Genomic DNA, 14,650 nt, shown 5'->3' with positions numbered 1-14,650 from the left:
ACACATGGTGTTTTCTTCTGTAGGTCCTGAGGAAAGCAGTTGATCTTTTAAGAGATGAGCTAAGAGTTGAGCGTGTTTCTTAACATGACCATGACAAAAACATTCTCACATTTTACAGTGAAAACAGTTCACAATTCATAGTTTAGGTAAATGAAGCATAGGTAATTCTTAGGAACTGGTATCTATGAGCTAAATGTCTAATCTAGTCTAGTAAAGATGGAATAAGTGTTCAGAAACAGTGGTGATCAACCAAAGTTAATCTCTTTTTGTTACAGCAGTATTGTCTTTCCTTCCTTTTCCAGAACACTTTCCTGGTCATCCCAATGGAAATTATTCATGCTCCTCCATTCTCCAGTGGAAGACACCAGCCTTCAAAGAAATGAACCTCCTTTCTATTGAAGTGATCCTCCTTTCTCTGCCTTAGCGCTTTTATGGGCCAGGTTTCAGTGTGTAGAGAAGTGCATTACCTTGCACTAAAATGTTCCTAGAATTCAAAGGTGCTCTTGGTAATGCACAGACCCCTGTGCATTATATCCCTCCAGGATATCTCATAATAAAAGGCTGGCTCTTCTGGAGGTAATAAGCTCTCAGAGGCAATCCAGCTGAGTTGAAGAACATGAGATTTGGCTAAATAATTTGAAGTCTGAGGTTTTCATGAGACCTCTTAAGTCAGCCCCTGGTTGACAACTGAACAGTTTCAGAAATGGGACATAAACCATAAGAATTAGAACCTGCAATTGGGGGGTTTTCACTGTTCAGTGTTACAGAAAATAAATCGGAATAAAAAGAAATGATGTTATGGAAAATGTGCCTCTGGTAACATTACCCAGTGGACCAGAATATTTCTGATAGTTATTTTTATCTGGATTATAATTTGTAATGTGCTGAACCAGGGCGTTAATTTTGGAGAACAGTTTTATGTATAAAAGATGTGTACAGTTTTCTCTGACAGACTTGTTAACAAACAGTTGCTTACAGGGTCTTCTAAAAGGATCGTTTAGTAGGATTCAATACCAATTGTGTGAAATGTCAACATTCAACATCAGTGCTATTTAAAAGAGCATTAGTGCAAACTCTAGCCTTAGGCTATGTTTTTATAAACTGTGGAACAGTTTATAAACAGTTTATTAAGATGTCTTTTAATGAGCTTTTTTATGCCTGTACTAAAGCTGCAGATCACTTTCTTTTGAATGTGCAGATTTTCACATGCAGTTTGCAAACTAAGATCAATTAATATATATATATGTAGCCAAATTTCCCTACATTCTAATGTTAATTTGTCGATTACCTTATTTTGGGAATCAAAGGGCTGCATTCTTACTGATGTGAGTGGGAAGGTAAGAATGTGTAAATTGATGTGCAGAATGTGACAAGTTTATTTCCAGTCACTGCATGTAAAATTGCTCCTGTTTCCCTTGTTTGGAAAGGATTAATTGGCTAAATGACAATGCAACTGTTTTACCAATTAAGATATATCCGTCTTGCCTGAAAAAGCCTGTCCTATTAGCAAGGTTAATAAACACTGACTCACTCTTTAGCTTTTCTCCCTTCTATTACATAAATGAGCATTAACCTCTAAATCAAATAAAAGGTCCATTTTAAAAATTAAGAAAATGTTAATGTGAAAATGATCTATGAGCTTAAGTGCTCAGTAACTGGGTTGTTAATCTCACTTACTGTTTCACAATGAGAGAAAATCCATCAGGATCTTTAAAATGTAAATTAATTGTATTTTATAAGAAGGCTGGGAGAAAAACAGTGGTGTGTGTCTGATGTAAAGAAAGGGATGAAATTATATTTTCAGCGCATAAGAATAGTTCCATGAACCCCAGACTAAAGAAATCTTGTTACCTTTGGATTTGTAATGCAAGGTTCAGTTATTCCAAGCTCTGGTTGAAGATTTTTGTCTGGGCATTTATTTGGTCTTTCTTCTGCATAGCTTTTCTTCTGTCTCTTCTCACGCTGAGTCCTTTGCCTTATGGAAACACGATGGATGCTTCTCTCCAGGTGTTTCACCATGGAGGATTTTAGCTCTTGCTGAGGCCTCTCCTGTTCTTCCAGTTCAGTTGGAAATAGGCAGCAGATTTAGAATTTATTGCATGAGATATATGCAAATGATGTAATTTCCTTAGAAAGCTGGAGAACAGAAACTTCTGTGTGTGTTTGTGTGGATAAATTTCTTTGTAAATGTGACTGTGAAGTGCTGCTCTACAATCTGTAAATGCATCATTTGTATGTTCCTGTAGAGACACAAACAGCTGATGTGCTGAGGGCCTCTATGACCTTTGAAAACCACAGCAGTTATCAATGTACCTAGGTTTTTCATAGAAGTTATTTTAAGGCAGAATTGGTTTAAAAATTGTTTTTTTCCTCCTCTGTTTTCTGCTTCTCCCACTGTCAGTCTATGCACAGAGTACCAACACTGGGCATGGAGTAAGTCCTCTTCTTCAAGCAGTTGCAGCTTGAAGACAACCTTCTCAAAATTTTGGGGGGTCTCTGGGTTTTTTAGGTTTGTTTTTCTTTCCTGAAATGTAATAAGCCTTCAGAGAGGAATTCTAAGCAGTGAGTAGTGTCTACAGCTGTTTGGTCTGGTGGCACAGAGTCAGATCTTCCAGCCTGAGCAACCTCTTTGGCCTTCTCTAGCTCTGCCTGCTGCCAAAGGGTGGTCAGTGGTAGCTACTTTGGAATAGGGCCTGGAGAGCCATCAGGAGTAACAATGCTGCAGTTCCTCTCTGGGCCTTGTGGTTTGGGGTATTGTCAGTAGCAGGGTCTCTGAGTTGCTCAGAAGAGATCTGTTATTCCCAGGAATGCTATCCCATTCATACTGCTCCCACAGACTGAAGGACTTGATCCAAAGTGTCTTATGATTCTTCATTTCTATGGACCTCTCAAGTAATGTGTCATTTCTACACTGCTGGAATTTGTTGGAAGTCTCCCATAAATACTGCAGTTCTGAGCCATCCTTTCATTGGCTATGTCCCTCTGTGTCCTCCAAGAAAGCTGAATTCATCAAAACCAAAAGCAGTGCAATATCATGGCAATACTTCAAGCCCAAAAACAAGATCCAGCAATAACATGATCTGGCCAAAAAAAGCCAGACACATCTGACAGGGCTGTCTTCTGCTACTTAACACCTGCAGAAGGTAATTGGTTGTGAGGAGCCTCCCAGATTATGTCTGTATGACCACAGCAGGAACTTGAAAATTAAATCAAGAAACTTCTGAAAAACTCCAGGTGATTTCAGAACACCTGCAGGAAGTATTTTTCCAAAGCACTGGTACATCAGAAAACATCTTCTGATGAGCTGCACGCTTGTGCCAGGCACCATTTAGTTCCAGCACATTCATGTTTTACCATCCAAAGGGTAAACTGAGTTTTATGTGAGTGAGGGCTCTCCATGGTGAGGAGCAATAGCATGTTCTTCTGCCTTTAAAGACATAAAATTTCCAGTCCAGGATGCAATCCTATTGTTATCTGGGAACGTTTTTAAATGGTTACATCTTTTCCTGATGTTTCTAACTACTTCAGTCAGTTTCTATGAGTTTTTAATTGCACAAGAGACTGAGTTAATAGTGCATTATTTTTAATCAGTTCATTTTATCTAGCTTCAAAATTATGAACCAAATTATCACCATCACCAAGTAATTACTGGTTTATAATAATTTCACAGTGTGGAGTCTCCAGTAATCCAATCTGCGTTGCCTACAAAACAACACTGTGCTGTGTCACCTCAGGGATGTTGGCTGTGTGTGTTGCTGGCTGCGTTTCAGAGCACCAGATGAAGAAACCAAGGCTTATTTCCCTTGAGTTTGGATTTACATGATTAGTTCTCTGTGTGTTACCCTGAGAATGGACATCAAGTACCAAGAGAGAATTGCTTTGAAACAATTCTCTTTTTGCTTCTCTGCCTCTGAAGCACCTTTCCCTGCAGGCAGCATCACATTTCAACCTACTTGGTACTTCTGGTGACCCAGCAGGCACAGATGTCCCTGTGCAGGTACTGTCAGCAATCACAGTCATTTTATATATTGGTACAGGAAAGCTCAGGATGCTGCAAAGTGTTGATGAGCCATGTCCACCACCAGAGCTGGTAGCCAAAAGCTTCTGATTCCTCATGTAGGATACAGACCAGAGAATCTCAAATTTCACAGGTTCAGTTCTTCATGATAATAACTCCTCCATGTCAATGAGAGGAGTATTTCCATTCATGGAAATTTGTAGCAGCTGTTTAGTCAGCACAACTGACAGGGAGCAAAGCAGCTATGTCTGCTATGACAGCAGTACCCACCTTGATTACTTATTTATCCCTTCTACAAGCACCTCTCCAGCTGCTTGTATACACCCTTCCTCAATGGATCCTTCCTCCTGGAACACGATGAAGATCCTACTGATGAGTTTTCTTTCAAACCCGTCTTCCAGAGAAGCAGTGCTGGAGTCCTGGTCTGCTGAGGGTTCCCTGTCCACAGCCTTCCCTTTTAATCTGCACCACTGGAAATACTGGTTTATGGAACCAGGGGTATTTCAGTGCAGTTCCCAGTGCATCACCCAGCATTTTACTGTCAGTCAAATTAGTAGAGTCACATTCTTGCCTTGCTAAAAGCAGGTGATAGAGAAGCTGTGAGCTTCTATTCACATTACCAATGAAAGCATTCACACACTTGCTGGGAGGAGCAACTCGAGCTAAACTGAAAAGTTTCAATCCTGGTAGTAAAAAAGACAGGCTTCAGTGCAGACTGGTCACTGACATCAGTGTCCAGCATCCAAGGAGGCTCGTGGTGCTCACATTAAAATCAACCTTAATTAAAACTAGCATGGACAGCTTTTTTGTGCTGCAGTCAGACCTCCCACCTTAGAAGAGACATGCTGGAAGACTCCTGCATTTTAGAGTGCAACACTACTTCTTCAGAATTAAAAGTTAGGAGTGAATAAAAATGACATACAGAATGAGTGATCCTGATGACTCGATTAACAGCAGGAAAAAGAGTAGAAATCTGAAAGATACCCCTAGGTGTCAGCATGAAGCATCAGCTAATGCAAACTGATCCAGGCCTCTCTTGAGAACACATAGATTTTCGCTGTATTGTTTGTAGCTCATATTTGGGAAGTGTGGCAAGAAGAGGTTCATATGATTTCAGCGTTAGGAATGACTGTGAAAAGGCGAAACTGCTGGCCAGATCTTAGCCAGTGTGCTTAGTAATGCTAAATGCAGACATTTAATGCTCAAGACAGATCTCCAGAATGTCTGAATTGTTTTTAACCAATCTGCTTTTCTTTCTCTTTTACTTCTAGTTTCTGAGCTGCAGGTTATGCTCCAAATACATTTTCAAGATTTTTCTGAAACTATGAAAGATAGAACCTTAATTTCAAATATATTAAATTAAAAGATGTATTGCTTGATCATCTGCAGACCAGATCTTTATAACAGCACCAGGTGCTGTGACTGTTACTGCTGGTGTCCTGAAACTGGTAATTCTCATCTATTGTCAATAAAGACGAACCAGCTTCACCTGAGGACTAGTTTAGGATCAGATCCTGTTTTTATGGGAATAATTGAGACTGAAAAATCACCATATGTTTAGATATACATGATTCCTTCTGCCTGTCAGTGTTGTTTGAGAATACTGCTTGTCATCCTTGGTGCTTTGTGGACCAAAGAAGATGCAGTAAAGTAGTACCGACCCTCAAGAAAACTTCTGCAGAATAACTGTAACAATTAAACTGTAAACAGTAAGATCTGTATTAACATTAAAACTACTTTTCTGCCATTTCCTTTGGAGACTCAAACACTGTGTTGGTCAGAAGTTCCTGGTCACAGCTGGATAATTGTGGCTATTTCTGGCCATTACTGGATTCATTATCCTGATGTATTATTTAGAAGACTGTTTATACCAATAGACAGATAAAAGGAAAGTTAGCTTTGCAAAAGCAACATATTGAAGTTTCTTCAGAAGTTTTGAATTTTGGCTCTGATCTGCCTTGGTTGAAAATAACAGGGATTATGTCACTGACACCAATGCCATTTGCACTAACAATTTCAGGCTTGTATGTTTCTCACTACATTAAACATTTTCCATTGACATAATCCTATATTTAAGGAGATAGATTGGAACTTGGTGCCCGAGAGACACTTCATCCTGCTAGGCTGGGGTTATTCAGGTGAGGCCTCACAATAGCCTGACTTCCTTGGAAAGCCTTTGCTTTGTTCTGCTGTTAAATGCTGTTAAATGTTTTCTGTTAAATCTTGTGTGTTTATAATGGCATCAGATGCTGCTGCGAATCACCGAGGGAGCAGATGGCAGAGAATTCAAGTACCTATCTCCCTCTGATGCCCCTGGCAATGAAGCGTCAAAATATCTTCCTAGATGGGAGCCTAAGAGCTGTGCCAGAATGCAAACAAAGGAATCTTTAATTTTAAACATTGTGGCAGCTTGCTGATCGTGGACAGTCCTCCTTTCAGTCTCTCAGACCCCACAGGTTGTTTGCACTTATTGCTCTGGAGTGTGTTAGTCTCCCAAAGGGACAGAGCAACATTACTAATTTATACTAATCACTCTAAAAATAACGAAAAAGCTGTGGAAAAATATCAGGGAGGAGACAATGGAAAAGCACAGCTATCCTATCTACTCTTCCAACCCTGCAAACATACCACATCACAGTGAAAATCTCCTTTTTAATGAAACATGGTGACAGAATTTTTTAAGTGCCCTGAAAGATGTCAAAATTTCCCACTCTGTACTGCTGACATGCCACACAGGAGAAGTAAATCTATTCTTGTACTTTCAGGAAAGAAGTAATGAGTTATTGCTGTGATTATAGTTATTATTTAAGTGAGCGTCTGTTCCAGGAGCTGGAGGTTGATGTACAGTTGAATGTCACTGCTAAGGTGGAGTTTATGTATTAGATTAAAATAAATATTCAAGGTAGGGGGGATGGGTAGTGGAAGGAAATGCTTTCCAAAAAGGATGAACTGAGTATAGATAAAGTCCATGACAGTGGCCTGGTTGAAAAATATTTTCACGAAGGGTTTCTTCATCAGACTAGAACAATCCAATCTGATAAACTGTTCATAAGGAAAACCAAAAGGGTGCATTTGTGATGAAAAGAAGTGCCTGTGTTTGAACACTGGATTTTTTGGCTTTATGCAAAAGTTGCTGGATGAGGTTGAACATGAGACTGACCATGCAAGAGGTTGTGACAGTCTCTTATCTGTAAGAGAAAGGAATATATACTAATCTGTCTCTGTTAAAAGTATGCAAATGTGAGGAAGTGATGTTTGCAATCTGATTTCAGGCCCCTGAATTTAAAGAAATCCAGATACAATGACACAAATAAGAGACAAAAATAACTGTATACATGAACTGTTATTTGTTTAACCTGCAGGCAGAACTCGGGTCAGTTTAGAGTCATTTAACACACAACTTAGCACTGGAAAGTCTTGCATATGTCCAGACTCTTATTTGGCTTTGTAATTTGTAGACTTGCCTGCCTCTTATCTTATTCCCTTTGAGTATTTGCTGCACTTGCAATGTGTAACAGAAACAGTGTCCACAAATGCCTGACAGAAATCTAAAAACACAAAGCTTTCCACTGATAGCAGTGGAGTTACTTGGCATGGAGCACTCTTGGAATACCCAGTTACAGATAATATACCTGGGGGGGAATTCTTACACTGCCAACAGTGGGACAATCCCGGAGTTTCAGAGAGAAGATCCTAAAAATCTTTGAATTTAATCACTCAATGTAGTATTGGAGTTAGTGGTCCCTTGGCTTCAAACATGGTGGTCAGATCTCAGAAAGCTTTTTGGACTGTTCAGCCAGAAAGATTCCCTGTCACTTGAAACACTTGCACCACTGAATGCTTTAAGGAGTGCTGCCTTTCACAAATATTTCTCAGAAGAGTCGTTTTCAAATACATCCTTCCTGTAACTGACATTTAGCATGACAGTTTTGCTTTTTCTTATTTTATACTATACACTACCAGGATGATAGTTTGTTTCTTATAAAAGTATTTTTCTCTTTTATCTTTGCTTAAAGATACAATTATATTTCTGGTTTTCTTCAGCACAAAAGGCCAGACTGTTTTTCAGACCCATGCAGTCAAGAAAACCTATTTCCAACTGTTTATTTGGAGAATTGTTTGTTTGAGGAATTCTTAGTATCTTTTCTTTGAAGAAATTATCATCAGCAGCTCAACTCTAAACACATCCATAATCATTATTAATGAAAGTACCCATATTATCACCTTATTCACATCACCATGTAAGACTTTATTTCACGTTGCATAAAATAGATACTAATTTATACAAAATCTGCAGCTCTACATCTGTCTCACTGACTGTTAGCCGTCTCAAATTGCAGTTATTCTGATTTAGATCCTGATTCTGATTAAAGAAGGCTCTAGATATTTTGTGTGACCAACGTGAAATACCACGAGAGGGGTATGAAATGGACTCCACGTGATTGTAGGGTGTCTGCAGCTAGGCCTTCAGAATTTCTAGTCAGTTTTAGAATTTGGCTTGAGCGATTGTATTAAAAGGCAGTAATTACATCAGAAAACTACTTGATTAAAAAGCTGACTGTCTCTGAGCTATTTTTCTAATGCATTTTGAAATCTTTTGACTTAATGTATTTTAGTTTTGTCTGCAACTACTTGAGAAATGTAAGAAGGAACAGCTTGTTTCCTTCAGAAGGGAGATACTATTTGTGAAATAGCCTTTTCAGGAGTGAGTCACTGATGAAAGGAGGAAGTTCATTTAATATGATCCCATGAAATTTGAAAAAAGAAAACTGAGTTTTCAGTTTTTCTGAAAGAAAGCTGAGGGTTGACAAAGTCAGGCAGCATTAAATATAGGCTCCTCAGCCGCCACATGAAATAAACTCTTCCGTTTGGTTATGATTTTGGTGGCACCGAAAGTCAAAAATGATATCTAGGTTGTCAAAGGTTTAGCATCTCGAACTGCTGAGCCAAACTCAATCCTTGCCAGAAACAAGTACCATATGAAGTACTTATTTTAGCCGCATGTAATTAACTCTGAGGCAGAGCCATCTCCGTGGTAGTAGGGGACCTGGCAGTAAAGAGTGCACAGATTGCAAGTCCAGGGAGTGGGACATCAGGTGCCCACCCAGAACAGTTCTTTCCTGAGCATACCCAGGGTCTGGTCTGGCTGTGAATCTGAGGTGGAGCCAGACACCACTTCTGCTTGTGCACATCCAATGTGCCTCTGGAGCGCAGGCACAGGCATGGAAAGGACCTGCTGTGCAGCACCTTTCACCCCAGCAAGCTCAGATCACAAGTCCTGCATGGCCATGCTGGAAGGTAATGCTGCTGGGGGACACAGGAAATCTATGGGCCAAGCTGAGCCCAGGAATTCAGCACCACTGATTTCAGTTGGTGTTGTCTGATCAGCACCATTGGGATCAGTCCCACTGTTGGGATTTGCTGACTTTGACTAAAAATTATCATGATAGGTTTATTTTAATGTAGTCCAGGTCAGAGGCTTCATCTAGGACTCTTCTTACTAGACATGAACCCTTACTGGAGCCTTCATTTTATAGACTACACATCTGTAATCATGAAACCATTCAGAAAAAAGACCATCTCTTAGTTTTTAACTGTTGAGTCCTGATCAACCCATGACAACTTTCATTCAACAGAATATAACTTCATTATCTTTCCTTCTAGGCCTTTTCAGCACATCCTACCACATTCAGGCCTGCCCTCCAGTGGTTGCATTTTCTGCACTTTGATTTGACTTAAATTTTCATTAAGAAAAAGCATTATTGAAAAAAAAAAACCAAAATCACATAGTACTATTGGAAAAGATGAATAGGAGATAATTAGGTCTAGTGGACCTTTGCTCTGCTCCTCTGAACAAAAGATTTTGTGGTAACAAACAGAATAGAACCAAATGCAGGAACTGGAAAGAAAAGGTTTTTCAGTTATTTTCCAGGAAGAAAACAAGATGCAAAAGAACTTGGACAAAGAAAAGGAGCAGGGTTACTATTGTGTTTCCATTTTGAAATCAATCATGACTTATTTACCATTGTGCTCAGAAGACAAACATTTTGTCAGTAAACAGAATCTTAGTGTTTTTCACACTCATTCTGTTGTGAATGGCACATCCTCTCTCACCAGATTTTGTTGGTAAATGGGGCAGGACAGGCTTTTATTACTACTATTAGCCTGCAGGCTGCACTGGCACTCTGACCCTGCCATTGTTGAAGAAACATCCCCAGGTGGCACTTTATTTGAGGCAAATAGAATGTTTTAGCCTTTTGCAAAAGAAGTCACTTTAAAAAGAGTTAATGGTTCAGTGGGGTCGACTTAGCCCTTGCTTTACTCCCTACCTTCCAGTTCTCCAGCAGTGTGTAATGGAAAGCACATGCTGTGATCCTGTCATGTAGGGAGACAAGGGGACTTTTCACCCCACCCTACTGCTGTGGGACATGGGAATGTAAGAATGGCCACCAGGTTCACACCCAGAGTTATCCTGCTATCCATAAGCAACCACTTAGGGAAGGGTAAAGACAAGCACTTACAATACTCCCCTAAAACTCTCCCAGGTTCCAACTGTTCTCATCTCAGAGTTTTCTGAGCCTGATGTGCTAAACCTCAAGAAACCTCTTCTCTCAGTACTTGTCCATTTTCTCCTTGAATCCATGTGATCTTTTTGCCATTCCATTTTCCTTTGGCAAGGCTCCAGAATTCTGTTACCACGGCATAAAGAACCTTCTCTCATGTTTTCCCCCAAAATTCACAGTTTTTCTTTCATGTGGGGAAGAATGGTAGGAACATTGCTGCCTTGGAGTTTTCCTGGCTCTTCTCTCTGTCTCCCTCTCGTTTCTTTTTTTATTTATTTATTTATTTTTAAAACACTGTGCTTTTGCACCGACTCTTTGTCTACAGTTCCCAGCAGATACAGTTTTGACTACTGATGGGCTGCAAGGTGGCATGTATCTATTTACACATAAATTCAATGGTAGTGCCAAACTTTAGCTGATGTTCTAGCGATTGGTTTGCTTGTAGGAAAACAGAAGTCCTTCATGATAGCAGTAAGGAAAAGGATAAAAGCAAAATCTGCCTTAAACCTTTAAATTAGAACTATGACAAAGAAAGAAGGGGTGGAAGAAGTTGGGGCTTTTTTAATTTATAATGTATGAAACCCAAATTTTGTAGGAATTCTCTTGAGCAGAAGAGGAGGGGGTTAAAAAATAATAATAATAGTAATTATTATTATTATTATTATTATTTAACAAAATAATTAACCTTTCTCTTCTCTGTATCAACAGAAAATAGTCACATAGGTGACTATTGGAGTCAGAAGCCCATAAGAGAGTGGAAACTGATTGGAAGGTAGGGGAAAGAACCTGGAGCTATGATAACCTAACAAAGATAAATCCTTCAATGAAAGACCACCAAACTCCCATAGAGAAACAAAGAGAAAGATGCCTGTTTATAAAGATGGGAAAATGCCTGTTTGAAATTATAGGATAACTTTGTATTCATCTAGCTGCACAGAATTTATACTCCCTAGGGAAGTAAAACAGAGGCTGGAAAGCTGAGTTTGCACTAAGCTAGGGAGAGCACCAGGAAAGCAGTCCTATTTTTCTGATGTCCAGAAAACAGCAAACATATGCTTTCTGCAATCTTTTTGGCAAACTCTCAGCTGAAGGGATGAGTAACCATAATGATATTTTCCATTTCTTTGAGAACACTTCTGTTCACACCTTTACCATAAAAATGCTGTTCTTGGAAAGGTAGATCGCTCCCAGCCATGCACACTCCCAGTCAGTGTTCTCTTTTATGCTATTCCTACAGCACCACATAAAGCTGAACAGATGACTCAGTTTCAAATCCAGAACCAGCAATCACATGCAGAGTTTGACTTCAATAATTTTAGTTTGCATCCATCAAGATTTTTTTCCATAAATATTATTTCATCTCCAAAACAAGCAGCTGTAGTGGAACAGTGATCTCTACTGAGAACTGCTGCTGCTGTTAGCAGTGGACTTGTTAAAGACACAGGAACTGACATGAATCTCTTTCAATCAGCTTTGTGTTTTCTGGTCTATGATATGTCATTTCCTTATGCACAATATCAGACCTCTAGACTTGATTTTCTGTTCTTTCGCTTTACCAGTAAAGTCTTTCCTGTTTCAGTTTCGTTCCCTGCCTGTGAGGAACTACAGACACTTGTGCCTTCTCTCTGCAGGGGGAGAATTTCATCTCTCATTGAGAAATATTTCCTCAGAAAAAAAAGTTCTGTTCCTTAAATTTCCTGTGTATTAAATGTGATCTGGTAATGGATGGTTATAAATGAAGTAGTGACCCTAGAGTTTTAGAAGCTGAGTGGCAGAAACTGAAGGATTTTTTTAGACAAATGGTTTTTCTAGTGCAAGTACATGGTGAAAACATAAGAATTTGATGTCCAGGCTCCAAGTGCTTGCACAGAAATACTACTTCCAAAACATCTGTTTGTGAGCATTTAATATGTAACAATTGTATTTACTGTGAGAATGAACGGTATTTGACATCTGAAATGAAACTCATAAAATAGCAAGACTATATCAAGTGCTAACTTTTTCCTAAAGCATGTTTTAGGATTTTTTAAACCTTAGACATCTAATCACAAGAACAGTAAACAAATGCCAGTTAGCACAAGCCCAGATGTAGCATCAGCTTCCCTGATTCAATAATAGTCTCTCCCCTGCTTTCTGAACAAAAACAGGACAACAAATACACTGCAAAAATTGGTTTGGAAACCAGAGGCCAGCTAGGATTCCTCACTGTATTACCAAGCCAGTTGTTTAATGTCTCTACCCCTGTTTTCACTCTTGGAAATGGCCTTTAATAGCATTAGTGTTATGTATGTTGAACTGCAGGTCAGACAATCAGCTGCTCTGTATTAATTTGGCTCCGCTAAATGTAACAGAGCCAGAATAGTTTGCAACAGCCCATTATATGTTTCTAGATGCTTATTCTGATAATCCTCAGTGCTAAGCACTAGCTTACTTTCTATGCACCTCTCTTTTTATCTGCAGTGGAGGACATCTAACCTTGACTACCAATCTTAATTTACCACTTATGACCTTACATACCACTTATGCAGTTTTATCTATTGCCAAAGATTTGGGTGACAGATAAAGTCTTCGGGAAGAGTTTTCTCTAGGACATTGCTTAGAGAGGCTCCCATACCAGCCAGGATACCTGCACCTTCACAGAAGTGAAGTAGGAAAGACTTGGAAAATTTGGGTTATTTTGCAAGGTGCTTGCTATCAGTGACTGACCTGAGCAAAGCGCTCAGCATCAAGTGGGATGCTCACAAATGAATACAGTGCTGGTGATGGTGTCTCTGCTCTTGTCACCAGTAAAATGTCTATTTAAACCTTAGCTGGATTCAGGACTGCTGACACTTAAACAGATGCCAGGATCTCAGTCCTGGCCAGCAGAGGCCACTAAGAGATTGTAGGAAGAGCTGTACAAGATGCTGGAGGCCTTGTAGTTCAGTAGGCTCACTGCTGGAGAGAGCATCTGGGATGTGGATGAGGATGTTTTCTAGAAAGAAGGAAACTCTGGAAGGTTTTTCAAACTTTCCAAGATTTAAAAAATAATCTTGGGATGAATATTTCTTTTGCTGCTGCTCTGTGCTCTAAGTGGGCTGGTACTTGCCAGCAATGAGCTGGAGCAGGTGCAGAGGGAAATAATCTTTATAAAAAGAGATCCAGTATATTATTTTCATTGTGCCCAGCGCTAAGGAGGACTTTGTGGCTAGACCTTGCAGTTTGGTACACTTACCTGAAGTCAGACTGTCAGCTTGCTTATGTCAGGGTTTAATGATCAAGCTGTCACCTACCATCCCTTTTGGGTGGACAGTAGTTAAAGTTCAGATGTAACCCATGGGGCCCAGTTGCCTGTATCACAGGGTTGTGGTGAAGAGCTGAGGTGGGCTTTGAATCTGCTGTGTTTACTGTAATCTCATGTTCCTATTGATGGGGATTTTGTGTTTGTGAGTGGCAGTGCTATCTTACTCCCAAGGTGCCTGCTTTCTTCCAGTTTTTCTCAGTCCCTTTGGTTTTTATAAACCCCACCAAATATCATCATATCTTTCCCCAGTCAAAGAAATTCATCATTTTGTGCCTAATCGCATTCAGTTCTAGTGTACACATTGATGTGAAGGGAGAGGCACTGGGTAAAGGAAGCTGATTTTGGCTTAGTAACCTAATTCCACAGTATTGTGCAATTCCTTTGTGTCTTTAATTTGTTTGTGTGCTGCAAATGCTCATGTTAAGCTGAGAAAAGTCATCTGAGAATTCACCCAGCGCACATCTTCAAGTGCAAAACTGGCATAGAGAAGTTCTGCCTGCTCGAAGAGGTTTTAGACACCATTGAATTCAGCACAATTCTGCTGTGAATAGGCTTTCCACTGACCTTTCTGGAGCTTTGAAGGCAGCCCTTCCCCAATTTCAGGTCTTCATTTTAGAGCATCAGCTCTTTGCTGAAAGCACACCATGGAAACAGGTGGCAGGAGCTCCTCAGAGGGAGCTCCTCAGTTAGGCTGTGTCTATTTGCTTTTCTCAAAGAAAAGGCTAAGCACACTAAGCAGAAACTCAGCAGGAGCTGGGAGGTGCAGCCTTGCAGAGAGACAAGATG

This window comes from Pseudopipra pipra, chromosome 7, assembly GCF_036250125.1.
Source record: "Pseudopipra pipra isolate bDixPip1 chromosome 7, bDixPip1.hap1, whole genome shotgun sequence".
NCBI lineage: Eukaryota > Metazoa > Chordata > Aves > Passeriformes > Pipridae > Pseudopipra > Pseudopipra pipra.
Note: the sequence above shows the minus strand (reverse complement) of the source record.